Here is a 13,176-nt window from a genome sequence, read left to right on the forward strand (position 1 = left end):
TGCATCAGGCAGATGTGAATTGGTTGCCCCAGCCCCTCTGTATTCATCCTCCACTTTCTTACCCACATAGTACGTGCCAGGCTCTGGGGTTACAACAGGGAATAAGACAGGTAAATCTCCTGCTCCCATACGGCTTGTCTGCTGGTTAGGGAGACATACACTGAGCCCGTCCATCAGTCAGTTCCGATGATTCTAAGTAACACGAAAAAGAATAAAACAGGCTAATGTAATATTGAATAGCTAGTAGGAGGTGAGCTAAGTGTTTTTTACGTTGATCAGGAGAGGCCTGAGAAAATGATACTTGGGCTTGAGACCCCCAAGACAATGCGTATATAACTTCCACATAACGCAGAGCTGGTCTGGGAGGTCACGGGTCAGGCGTAAAGCAAGAGAGTGGGTCTGTTGCCAGGAAGCCAAGCAGAAGAGGAAAGCAAAGAGGAAGCATTTTCCTCCTACATCCCTCCCACCCCCAGGTCCCTCAGTCACAGACACTGGGGCCACTGACACCCTGCAGGGTAGCCAACGTCCTGTTTTGGAGCCAGGCCTGCCCATGGCCTCCACCGGCCATGCTTACAACTTTGGGCCTTATAGGAAGACCCTCCAGTCCTTGCAGGAAGAGCAGCTGCGCTGACCACACACAGCCTCGGCCCTGAGCCACGATCTCTCCACACCTGTCACTGATCGAGCGAGGGAGGAAGTTACAACCTGGCAAACTGCTGACACACAGACAATCTCAATCCAGGGTGCTAAGTGCAGATGAAGTGAGGGCTCAGGAGGGGGGTGGCAGCCAGGGGAAGGGGTGAAGGAGGCCCCCAGGGAAGCTGGATCCCTCCTGATCATCTTTAGCCCATCTTTGGACTTGACTCTGTACCAGCAATCATCTTGGCTCCACTTGACTGTGATTCTGGGTCAGCACCAAGTGAATCGGCTCTGGTGAGTGCACCACCAAATTTGACCTGCTCAGGAGGCCTGTTCCCTGCCCACCACCCCAGTGCTGCTCTCCATGAGGTGTTCTCACCCCGTGTTCCCCATGCCCGAGAGAGAAAGCTGGCGAGTCCCCCTTGGGGCAGGAGCAAGTCTTGGGTCCTCCACACCTAAGAAATCCAGGCCTCCTAGCCTGCCTGGTCATGCCTTGGTCTTGGGTTCCTATTTCCTCCCCAGTGTCCTGCTGGGATCTACATCCAGCGCTAAGCTCAGACCCCAGGTTGGATCTCAATAATCCCTGAGAAAATGTCCCCAACTGGTCACTGCAAGCTGGGCTGGGCAGAGGGAACCAGGATGCCTTAGCCCTGCAGGCCTTAGGAGCACAACCTGCCTACTTGAACCATCATGCTGACCACGGGGCCTGAACATGAAGAGAAACTCTGCAGTCAGGAGCAGGGCGAACCCCTCCCCACGAGTCATCATCCTGGAGGAAGTTGGGAACTGCTGACCTGGGACCTGAGCATTAGTCCATGTGGGGAGCTTTGGTCAGGGTCTGGGTCTCCAAGGCCAATAGCAGTGACACTCTTTGATCCAAAGGGCTCCTGGGCTTGTTTTCAGGGTTATGGAGAAGGGAGAGGTAGGGGGCCTGTCCCTCACTTCAGAGTCAAGCTAGAGGGGCCAGATCTGAGCTTAAGGAAGGTCACTGGGTCTCAGCATTAAAACCCACATGAGGGGCAGCAAGTTCTGACACCACTATTCTCTGCCTCCCTTCAGTTTGGACTACAGGTGTGGGGCGTCTCCCTTCCTCACAGAAGTTCAAGGTGCCTACTGAGCGTAATTTACTCTCTTCCTATCAATGGGCCTGTGGGTGGTTTCCTAACTAAATGTTGCTATTTCTGAATGCTGCTGGCACAAAAACATTTCAAACATGCATGGAAAAGCAACTTGGAAAGCAACATATATCAATTTACAAGTAAATTTCACACACAAATAAAAATTATGTGTATTTCTCTGTGTATGTATACACACAGAAGAGAGCCTGGCAGGTACCTCCTGGTACTAGCAGTGGTCATCTCTGGTGTGGGGGAGAGGGGAGGTAGGATTGTAGGAGGAAATGGGAAGTGCTAAGGAAAAGCATGGCTTGAATTTTTTTTTATTTTTATACAGCCAAAAAGTGTTCAGGTTCTCTGATAAGTTTTCAAAAACTGAAAAATTGAAAACATCTCCCTGTTCTCTGTGTTGCTGGGTGTGCCAGCCCAGGATTACAGGCTGGGGTAGACAGCGCTATTGGTTAGACTAGCCCATAACAGTCTTGTTGATTACAAATGGAATAGTCTAAATGGACAAAAATGAAAACCAAACAGGGTTAGATTACTCTGAAGAGGTCACCAGTTTTGTCTCAATGATCAGACAGAGAGAATCTCCAAGGCCCTGGAATGGGAGAAAGATCTAGAAAGGAGATAGAAAGAAAGAAGGCCCAAGGAATGGCAGTTGCTGGGGCTCTGGGAAAAGGTGGCTGCTGAGACATCCCTGGGACATCCTGTGGTGGGGCTGGTCCAGGCTTGTAACATCCCATTGGTTGGGACTTCCCTGGTGGTCCAGTGGCTAAGACTTGGAGCCCCCAGTTCAGGATGCCTGGGGTTCGATCGCTGGTCAGGGATCTAGGTCCCACATGCTGCAACAAAAGATCCCGCAAGCCACAATGAAAACATAAGATCCCATGTGCCACAACTAAGACTTGGCACAGCCAAATAAATAAATATTTTTTAAAAGATCCCATTGGTTTTAAATTCCACTGTGAGTTGTTCCCTGCTCTGTAATGTCTTATAGATCCCTTAGCTATCCTCAAACCTTTAGGAAAAAAGTCTGTCACAGGTAAAACCTTATGTCAGTGGAGCTTTAGAAAATCAAAGAGAACATAAAGTAGTTACTCAAAGACAGGCAACAGGAAAAGATCAGGAATTCAGAGGCATCAGGAATTTGAGTTGTAGACCAGGAGAATGTGAAGCCATTGGGGATTCCTTGGAAATCCTGGGAAGAGTGGTAGAATTTGCTGTGGCACATGGGATGGAGGCTGGAGCAAGTTTAATCGGCCACCGGAGTAGTGGTGAGTCCAAACAACTGAAGATCTTGAGGCCATGTGAGTTCATATAAGTAAAAACATGACCATTGATTTTTAAAAATCAGAAGCCTATAAAGAAGTCAAAATTGCCAGCATAGCATTTCCATCCATTTGGTGTAATACATTCACTCATTAAAAAGTAAACTCATGCACTGCTCCCTCCGACATTCCCCTCTGCGATTGCGTCTGATGGTCCGGCTTTTAGAGTAACGCAGTACACGGAGTCAGAAGCCCAGAGATCCATAAACCATCCAGACATCTAATAGTGCTTTCAGAGGGGCCCTGAACACTGGAGGGCAAGTGGCCAGTAATGGCTGAGCCGGGTGGAGGAGGGGGAGGAGAGAGGGCTTTGGGGGCTTCAGGGGAAAGCGAAGTAACCAGTGAAAGGAGAATTTTACAGCGGCTATAAAAACAAGCCCCATGCGCACACAGCTAGACTCTGAGTTGGCCAAATAAACTCAGGCCTCTCACTGTTTGAGTTGCCAGCCTTGGCTTCAGTTCTGGCAGCTACTGTCTTAGAGACCCAGTACAGAGCGCTTTGAGAGAGAAAGAGGCACCAGCATCTCATTGTGGAGCCTGTGCAAGGATGGCTCTCAGAAGAGCTCCCTGTTACCAGGAGTTACAGGCAGCGGGCAGTCCTCCTGGTCAATAGGCTCCTGGCAGGTGATTATTACTATTCAGCACCAGCCCTTGGTTCCTGGGAACCAAACAATGGTTTAGGCTTCTGAGCACAGGCTACGCTTTGCAGACATGGAAGGGAATGTCTGTATTCGCAAAATGCTATGATTTAGGGTTGCCGACCCCGCAGCCCATTCCCATAGGAACTCCAAATGGAAATGCTCACCCATCAGTGCTCCTGAGACTCCCCACCCACTACTCTCAACCTGTCACTGGTGACAAATGGAAATTTCCTGCCTCGGCTCCGCACTGGAGAGGTCAAAGACACTTGCTGGCTTCGCTGAAACTCCCAGTTTACGTGTCCTGGGAGAGGAAGGCCAGACCCAGGCTGATAAATGTTCAACCACCAGCTCTCTAGGGGACAAAAGGCCTGACTTGTAGCATTTGCTGATTTCCATAGAGTAAATACTCCCACCAGCTACCAAATCATTTCTCTGGACAGAGTCGGGAAGAGGAGTTCAGCAGCATCCCATGCTGTATAATGAAAATAACTCCTGCAACAGAAAGATTTGTAAAATGCAGTCAGAGAAGGAGGAAGTAATGTATTCTGAGTATTTATTATTTTGTCTTTGATATAATGTATTTAATTGAAGCCAGATATCATTTAAGTTTTAATAATCACTGTGTTGAACAATTGGCTTGCAAAATTTCTGAAAACTTATTAATAGCAAGTGACTCTCATGAGTTGGTGTATGAGCCTACTCTTAGCACACCACTGGCTGGACCCTGGGGCATCCTTGCTATGGATCAAATTTCCTTCTGTAAATTTCCTCTATGCGTCTATCTTTGTTCTTCTCTTCTTTCCTCCTCCTTGCTCTGGGCCTTTTCTCCCCACTTTGCACTATTTCTCGAGCATGGAGCCCCTGTGCTAAACACGCTACGTGTGTGACCAGGGAGGCCCTCTGTGGGGGAGACTTCCATTTGTGCTCTCCCTTTGGCGCCTTTGGCATGATACTGCTCTGCCTCCCAGCAGTTGGAGCCAAATGGCCAGCTCTGGCCACTCATTGGTTGTAAACGGAAGTGACACATGTCACTTCTAGACCAAAGCATTTAACTGATGGTAGGAGACTCCCAAGACTGTCTTTCCTGCTGCAGCAGTATTGGAGAAGGCCTTGTGTTAAAATGGCAGGACCAAATCCTGGAAGGGGCTCAGGTGACTGAGTCACCACATAGAGGATGGGTGCCCTAAAAAAGCATGTGGACCCATGGTGGATTTGCAAGAAGAAATAAACATTTGTGCATTAAGCCACAGAGCCTTTGGTGTTGCTTATTAACCTAGCATAACCTGGGGCTTCTCTGATGGTCTAGGGCTTAAGATGATGTGTTACCAATGCAGGAGGCCCAGGTTAGATCCCTGGTCAGGGAACTAGATCCCACATGCTTCACCTAAGACATAGCCCAGCCAAAAAGAGAAAACAATAAAAAACACAAAAATAAAACTAGCAAAACCTAGTCTATCCTACCTAATAACCCTCCTTATAGTTAATGGTCAGTCATGCTTGTATTCTCAGAAAATCCAGTGTACCCTTTTCAAGACTTCTCTCCCTTAGCAAAATCTTTGTTTAGGAATTTGTGCTATTAAGTGTTGGGAGTCTGTTTTTCTTAGGGGGTTGGACAGTCCAGTTAGTTTGAGCTTTATTTAGTTAGGATGTAAACAAACCAAAAAACACGGTGACTTAAATAAGATAGAAGTTTCAGATGCTTCTTTCTCTTACACATAAAAGTCTGCACATCAGCAATACAGGTTGAGGAGGTACATCCTGAATATGGGGTTTCCTGTCTGGGTTCACTCTTTCCCACCCAAAACAGAAGATAGGAGGGGCTGGAAAAGAGAAACCCAATCCTTTTAAGCTAAGTGGCCCACATCAGTTCTTGTCATAACTCATGGATATATCCAGCTGCAGGGAGGCTGGGAGACAAAATCTCTAGCTGGGCAGCCTGCTAACACTTGATGGGATATTTCTGTTGCTAAAAGTGAGAAAGGGTACAGGGAGAGAAACCTAGTCCCTTCCATGATCTGTTGTGTTGTCCCGGCAGCGGGGGAGCTCTAGCTATCGTAGAGAAGCTGCCTCGGGCAGAGAAACCATTCCCAAGCACAGTACAGTAAATTCCCTACATACGACCAAGTTCCATTTCAAGAGTGCATTCATAAGTCCAATTTGTTTGTAGGTCCAACAAAGTTAGTCTATGTACCCAACTAACACAATCAGCTGTATAGTACTATATTGGAATAGGTTTATAATACTTTTCACACAAATAATATACCAAAAAAAAAAAAAACCCACAAAAAGAAAACATTTTTAATCTTGCAGTACAGTACCTTGAAAAGTACAGTAGTACAGTACAGCAGCTGGCATACAGAGGCTGGCATCGAGTGAACAGGCAAGAAGAGTTACTGAGAAGAGGAGAGAAAGGAGGTAGGAGATGGTAGAGATGAAGGTTCATCAGAAACAGGAAATGGAGGGCAAGCCACAATCTCACTCACACCTGACGTTGATGGAATGTGTGTTTGCATCTTTGAAAGTTTGCAATTCGAAGGTTTGTATGTAAGGAACTTACCATAACTGGTCCTCTCTGACTTCTACCATCAAATAGACTATTTGGGGTATAGATGATTCCACTTCTCCAGTATAATGTCTCCAACCCAAAAATGGCCAAGTCCCCTAAAGTCATAGTGCCATCCATTTCTTCCCCCAGCCTTGGCCAGGGTGGAAGCCTCCAGCGAGGCTGCCTGACATGAAGGTCACACCAGAGGGTAAGAAGCACTTGTCAGACTGTCTACAAGGAGATAGCCAAGGAGTGATGGGATATGTGGGCCCTGGAGTTAGAATCCCTTGGGGAAAGTATTTCATCTTTACTATCCAGGTTTTGTTATCTGTAAACTGGGACTGTCCTGGTACCAAGTTCATAGGATTGTTGGGATTATTAAAGGAGGTAATGATGTAAATGTGCTTATCATAGTGCTTTAACACCCATTAGCTATGATTGCAGCCCCCATGGTAGGGAGTGACTGGTTCTTTCACACGGAGCTGCTTCTGTAAGGGCAGGTCTCCATTAGAAGGGGGAAAACAACAGGCTCAAGAATGCCCGGTATCCTCAACTTAGAATCACTCTCTCCCATTTCTCATTTATGATTCATACAGAGCAGCCTGCTGGTCCATTTTTGCTCTCATGGTAGCTTTGTTTCAGGGTTCTTCTTGCTCTTTTGTGGCACTGGGCCTTGATTAGGGGACCAGCTTGGGTCTCAGAGAGGAGTTGGCTATGAGTTCATTCCTCCCAGAAGGGTCTCCGAGTGCTTTACACAAAATGATTCTTCTGTTTCCCAAACTTCTCCTGCTCAGGGCATCCTTGAGCTTTGCCACACCAAATTAAAGTCCTGTTACAACTTTTCTCCAGGACTGGCCTGACAATTTGTATAACAAAGAGGAAGTGAGATGATCCCTGCTCCCACCCAGACTAAAATGCGGCTGGCAACTTTTCTGAAAAATAAACCAAAACATAACAACAAGCCATAACACTTTGGTAAGATAACTGGTTGGACCAGTCATTACATAAGTTATTTATTTATTAAAATTATAAGAACTTACTAATTATTAATTAGCCTCCGTGTGGCTCAGCTGGTAAAGAATCCGCCTGCAATGCAGGAGACCTGGGTTTGATCCCTGAATTGGGAAGATACCCTGGAGAAGGGAAAGGCTACTCACTTCAGTATTCTGGCCTGGAGAATTCCATGGACTGTATAGTCCATGCAGAGAATCGGACACGACTAAGCGACTTTCACTTTTATTAGTTAGTGATGCTTGCTTCTAAGATTTGAAAAGATGGATGACTTCTTTCAAGTCACATAAAATGCACAGTTACAGGGTATAACTCTTTGACTGTTCTTTTAAAAAATTATTTAAATTGGAGTATAGTTGCTTTACAGTGTTGTGTTGGCTTCTGCTGTGCAAAAATGCGGATCAGCTGTAAGTATACATATCTCCCCTCCCTCCTGAGCCTCCCCCCTTACACACATCCCATCCCCTCCATCCCTCTAGGTTATCACAGAGCATCACTCTCTGCGCCATTCAGCAGCTTCCAACAAGCTTTCTCTCTCACATGTGTTAGATGCTCAGTCGTGTCCGACTCTGCGACCCCATAGACTGTAGTGTGTACAAGTCAATGCTACTCTCTCCATTCGTCTCCCCTCCTCCCTTCCCTGTGTCCACAAGTCGGTTCTCTTACCTAAGTTTTATCTCATGTGATAGCAAACCTGTGAGGTTGGCATCCTTAGAGCCAAATCCATTTAAGTCCAAAATATCACCTTGCTCTGGTCATTAACCTATTTAGGCAAAACTAATAGAAGGGAAAGAAGACAACTTTACATCCATCAGAGCTGATTTTTGAGAAACATTCTGAGATAGGGTTCTTACAGATGCAACTGACGAACTCAAATGCAATTGGGTTAAAGAAAATCTGCAGCTTCATTGGCTCAGTAATGGTGAAACCCAAGGGACTCTTCAAACAGAGCTGGATCCAGCTGCTTAGATGCTGTCACTAGAGCTGTGTCTTCTTTTCTTTCTTTTTTTTTTGGCTGTAGTTCCTGGTTTATGAGATCTTAGTTCCCTGACCAGGGATGGATCCAGGGCCCCCTGCAGTGGAAGCCTGGAGTCTTAACCACTTGGACTGCCAGGGAAGCCTCACCTGTTTGTTTTGTTTTTCTTAACCTCTGTTCTCTCTGTGTTGGCTTCCTTTCCAGGCCCACCCTCTCTTCAGGCTACTGGCTTCCAGCCCAGGAGAAAGAGAGTCTCTTTCCTGATAGCTTCAGAGGAAGTCCAAGGTCAGCAGCCCATTGGCTCATTGAGTCTTGATGAACCCATGTGGGCCTTGTACCCATCCCAGAAGCTGGAGGGGGTTGGGAGAGAGTGTGCAGAAATTGGAAGGATGGTTCCCCAAAGGAAAGTTGCTATGCCATTACTAGAAGGTTAAAGCAAAATCCACAGATGACCCTGTAGTGCCTATAAAAGTTGGAATGAGGAGAGGTTATATTTTGACTCCCTGCAATATAAAGTGAATTTCTCTCAATATCTCTAATTCAGGGATTCTCACTCCTGGTTGTACTTTGGGCTTAAAAATCCTGATGCTTGGGACACATCCTCAGTTCAGTTCAGTCGCTCAGTTGTGTCCGACTCTTTGCGACCCCGTGGACTACAGCATGCCAGGCCTCCCTGTCCATCACCAACTCCAGGAGTTCACCCAAACCCATGTCCAATGAGTCGGTGATGCCATCCAGCCATCTCATCCTCTGTCGTCCCCTTCTCCTCCTGCCCTCAATCTTTCCAAGCATCAGGGTCTTTACAAATGAGTCAGCTCTTCATGTCAGGTGGCCAAAATATTGGAGTTTCAGCTTCAACATCAGTTCTTCCAATGAACACCCAGGACTGATCTCCTTTAGGATGGACTGGTTGGATCTCCTTGTAGTCCAAGGGAATCTCAAGAGTCTTCTCCAACACCATAGTTCAAAAGCGTCAATTCTTTGGCACTCAGCTTTCTTCATAACCCAACTCTCACATCCATACATGACTATTGGAAAAACCATAGCCTTGACTAGATGGACCATTTGTTGACAAAGTAATGTCTCTGCTTTTTAATATGCTGTCTAGGTTGGTCATAACTTTCCTTGCAAAGAGTAAGTGTCTTTTAATTTCATGGCTGCTTGACAAAGGAGGCAAGAATATACAATGGAGAAAAGACAATCTCTATAATAAGTGGTGCTGGGAAAGCTGGTCAACCACTTGTAAAAGAATGAAACTAGAACACTTTCTGACACCATACACAAAAATAAACTCAAAATGGATTAAAGATCTAAATGTAAGACCAGAAACTATAAAACTCCTAGAGGAGAACATAGGCAAAACACTCTCCGACATGAATCACAGCAGGATCCTCTATGACCCACCTCCCAGGATATTGGAAATAAAAGCAAAACTAAACAAATAGGACCTAATTAACATTAAAAGCTTCTGCACAACAAAGGAAATTATAAGCAAGGTGAAAATACAGCCCTCAGAATGGGAGAAAATAATAGCAAATGAAGCAATGGACAAAGGATTAATCTCAAAAATATACAAGCAACTCCTGCAGCTCAATTCCAGAAAAATAAATGACCCAATCAAAACGTGGGCCAAAGAACTAAACAGACATTTCTCCAAAGAAGACATACAGATGGCTAACAAACACATGTAAAGATGCTCAACATCACTCATTACCAGAGAAATGCAAATCAAAACCACAATGAGGTTCCATTACACACCAGTCAGAATGGCTGCTATCCAAAAGTCTACAAGCAATAAATGCTGGAGAGAGTGTGAAGAAAAGGGAACCCTCTTACACTGTTCGTGGGAATGCAAACTAGTACAGCCGCTATGGAAAACAGTGTGGAGATTCCTTAAAAAAGTGGAAATAGAACTGCCATATGACCTAGTAATCCCACTTCTGGGCATACACACTGAGGAAACCAGAATTGAAAGAGACGCGTGTACCCCAATGTTCATCGCAGCACTGTTTATAATAGCCAGGACATGGAAGCAACCTAGATGCCCAGTGGTAGATGAATGGATAAGAAAGCTGTGGCACATATACACAATGGAATATTACTCAGCCATTAAAAAGAATACATTTGAATCAGTTCTAATGAGGTGGATGAAACTGGAGCCTATTAAACAGAGTGAAGTAAGTCACAAAGAAAAACACCGATATAGTACACTAACGCATATATATGGAATTTAGAAGATGGTAATGATAACCCTGTATGCGAGACAGCAAGAGAGACACAGATGTATTGAACAATCTTTTGGACTCTGTGGGAGAGGGCAAGGGTGGGATGATATGGGAGAATAGCATTGAAACATGTAAACTATCATATGTGAAATGAATCGCCATTCCAGGTTCGATGCATGATACAGGATGCTCAGGCCTGGTGTACTGGGATGACCCAGAGGGATGGGATGGGGAAGGGAGGTGGGAGTGGGGTTCAGGAAGGGGAACACATGTACACCCATGGTGTATTCAAATCAATGTATGGCAAAACCAATACAATGTTGTAAAGTAAAATCAATAAATTAATAATAATTTAAAAAAGCTAAACAATTGATTTCCTGTATAGTACAAGGAACTATATTTGATATCTTGTAATAACCTATAATTAAAAATAATCTGAAAAAGATTATGTGTATAAATACAAAAATGTTAAAAATAATAATAATTTCATGGCTGCAACCACCATCTGCAGTGATTTTGGAGCCCCAAAAAATAAAGTCTGACACTGTTTCCACTGTTTCCTGATCTATTTGTCATGAAGTGATGGAACTGGGTGTCATGGTCTTAGTTTTCTGAATGTTGAGCTTTAAGCCAACTTTTTCACTCTCCTCTTTCACTTTCATCAAGAGGCTCTTCAGTTCCTCTTCACTTTCTGCCATAACGGTGGTGTCATCTGCATATCTGAATTTACTGATATTTCTCCCGGCAATCTTGATTTCAGCTTGTGCTTCTTCCAGCCCAGCGTTTCTCATGATGTACTCTGCCTATAAGTTAAACAAGCAGGGTGACAATATACAGCCTTGACGTACTCCCTTTCCTATTTGGAACCAGTCTGTTGTTCCATGTTTAGTTCTAACTGTTTCTTCCTGACCTGCATATAGGTTTCTCAAGAGGCAGGTCAGGTGGTCTGGTATTCCCATCTCTTTCAGAATTTTCCACAGTTTATTGTGATCCACGCAGTCAAAGGCTTTGGCATAGTCAATAAAGCAGAAATAGATGTTTTTCTGGAACTCTCTTGCTTTTTCGATGATCCAGTGGATGTTGGCAATTTGATCTCTGGTTCCTCTGCCTTTTCTAAATGCAGCTTGAATATCTGGAAGTTCACGGTTCACATAATGCTGAAGCCTGGCTTGAGAATTTTGAGCATCACTTTACTAGTGTGTGAGATGAGTGCAATTGTGCGGTAGTTTGAGCATTCTTTGGCATTGCCTTTCTTTGGGATTGGAATGAAAACTGCCTTTTTTCAGCCCTGTGGCCACTGCTGAGCTTTCCAAATTCATTGGCATATTGAGTGCAGCACTTTCACAGCATCATCTTTCAGGATTTGAAATAACTCAGCTGGAATTCCGTCACCTCCACTAGCTTTGTTAGTAGTGATGCTTCCTAAGGCCCACTTGACTTTGCATTCCAGGAGGTCTGGCTCTAGGAGAGTGATCACACCATCATGATTATCTGGGTCATGAAGATCTTTTTTGTACAGTTCTTCTGTGTATCCTTGCCACCTCATCTTAATATCTTCTGCTTCTGTTAGATCCATACCATTTCTGTCCTTTATTGAGCTCATTTTTGCATGGAATGTTCCCTTGGTATCTCTAATTTTCTTGAAGAGATCTCTAGTCTTTCCCATTCTGTTGTTTTCCTCTATTTCTTTGCATTGATCGCTGAGGAAGGCTTTCTTATCTCTCCTTGCTATTCTTGGGAACTCTGCATTTAGATGCAGATATAAATCTTTCCTTTTCTCCTTTGCTTTTGACTTCTCTTCTTTTCACAGCTATTTGTAAGGCCTCCTCAGACAACCATTTTGCCTTTTTGCATTTCTTTTTCTTGGGGACGGTCTTTTTTTGTTTTTGTTTTTATTAGTTGGAGGCTAATTACTTCACAACATTTCAGTGGGTTTTGTCATACACTGATATGAATCAGCCATAGAGCTACATGCACTCCCCATCCCGATCCCCCCTCCCACCTCCCTCTCCACCCGATTCCTCTGGGTCTTCCCAGTGCACCAGGCCCGAGCACCTGTCTCATGCATCCCACCTGGGCTGGTGATCTGTTTCACCATAGATAATATACATGCTGTTCTTTCGAAACATCCCACCCTCACCTTCTCCCACAGGGCTCAAAAGTCTGTTCTGTACTTCTGTGTCTCTTTTTCTGTTTGCATATAGGGTTATCGTTACCATCTTTCTAAATTCCATATATATGTGTTAGTATGCTGTAATGTTCTTTATCTTTCTGGCCTACTTCACTCTGTATAAGGGCCTCCAGTTTCATCCATCTCATTAGGACTGGTTCAAATGAATTCTTTTTAATGGCTGAGTAATATTCCATGGTGTATATGTACCACAGCTTCCTTATCCATTCATCTGCTGATGGGCATCTAGGTTGCTGCCATGTCCTGGCTATTATAAACATTGCTGCGATGAACATTGGGGTGCACGTGTCTCTTTCAGATCTGGTTTCCTCGGTGTGTATGCCCAGAAGTGGGATTGCTGGGTCATATGACAGTTCTATTTCCAGTTTTTTAAGAAATCTCCACACTGTTTTCCATAGCGGCTGTACTAGTTTGCATTCCCACCAACAGTGTAAGAGGGTTCCCTTTTCTCCACACCCTCTCCAGCATTTATTGCTTGTAGACTTTTGGATAGCAGCCATCC

At 44.8% G+C, this 13,176-nt stretch overlaps 1 long non-coding RNA gene across 1 annotated transcript in view; it reads left to right on the plus strand.

Annotated features, from left to right (window-relative positions):
* LOC122444027 overlaps positions 1 to 8,946 on the plus strand; it is a 56,829-nt gene extending 47,883 nt beyond the window's left edge. The window contains exon 4 of the long non-coding RNA XR_006270173.1: positions 8,463 to 8,946. This is a non-coding gene — a long non-coding RNA (uncharacterized LOC122444027). The remainder of the gene's footprint in view (positions 1 to 8,462) is intronic.
* The last annotated feature ends 4,230 nt before the right edge of the window (positions 8,947 to 13,176 follow it).

This window comes from Cervus canadensis, chromosome 6 (assembly GCF_019320065.1).
Source record: "Cervus canadensis isolate Bull #8, Minnesota chromosome 6, ASM1932006v1, whole genome shotgun sequence".
In the NCBI taxonomy this organism is placed as follows: domain Eukaryota; kingdom Metazoa; phylum Chordata; class Mammalia; order Artiodactyla; family Cervidae; genus Cervus; species Cervus canadensis.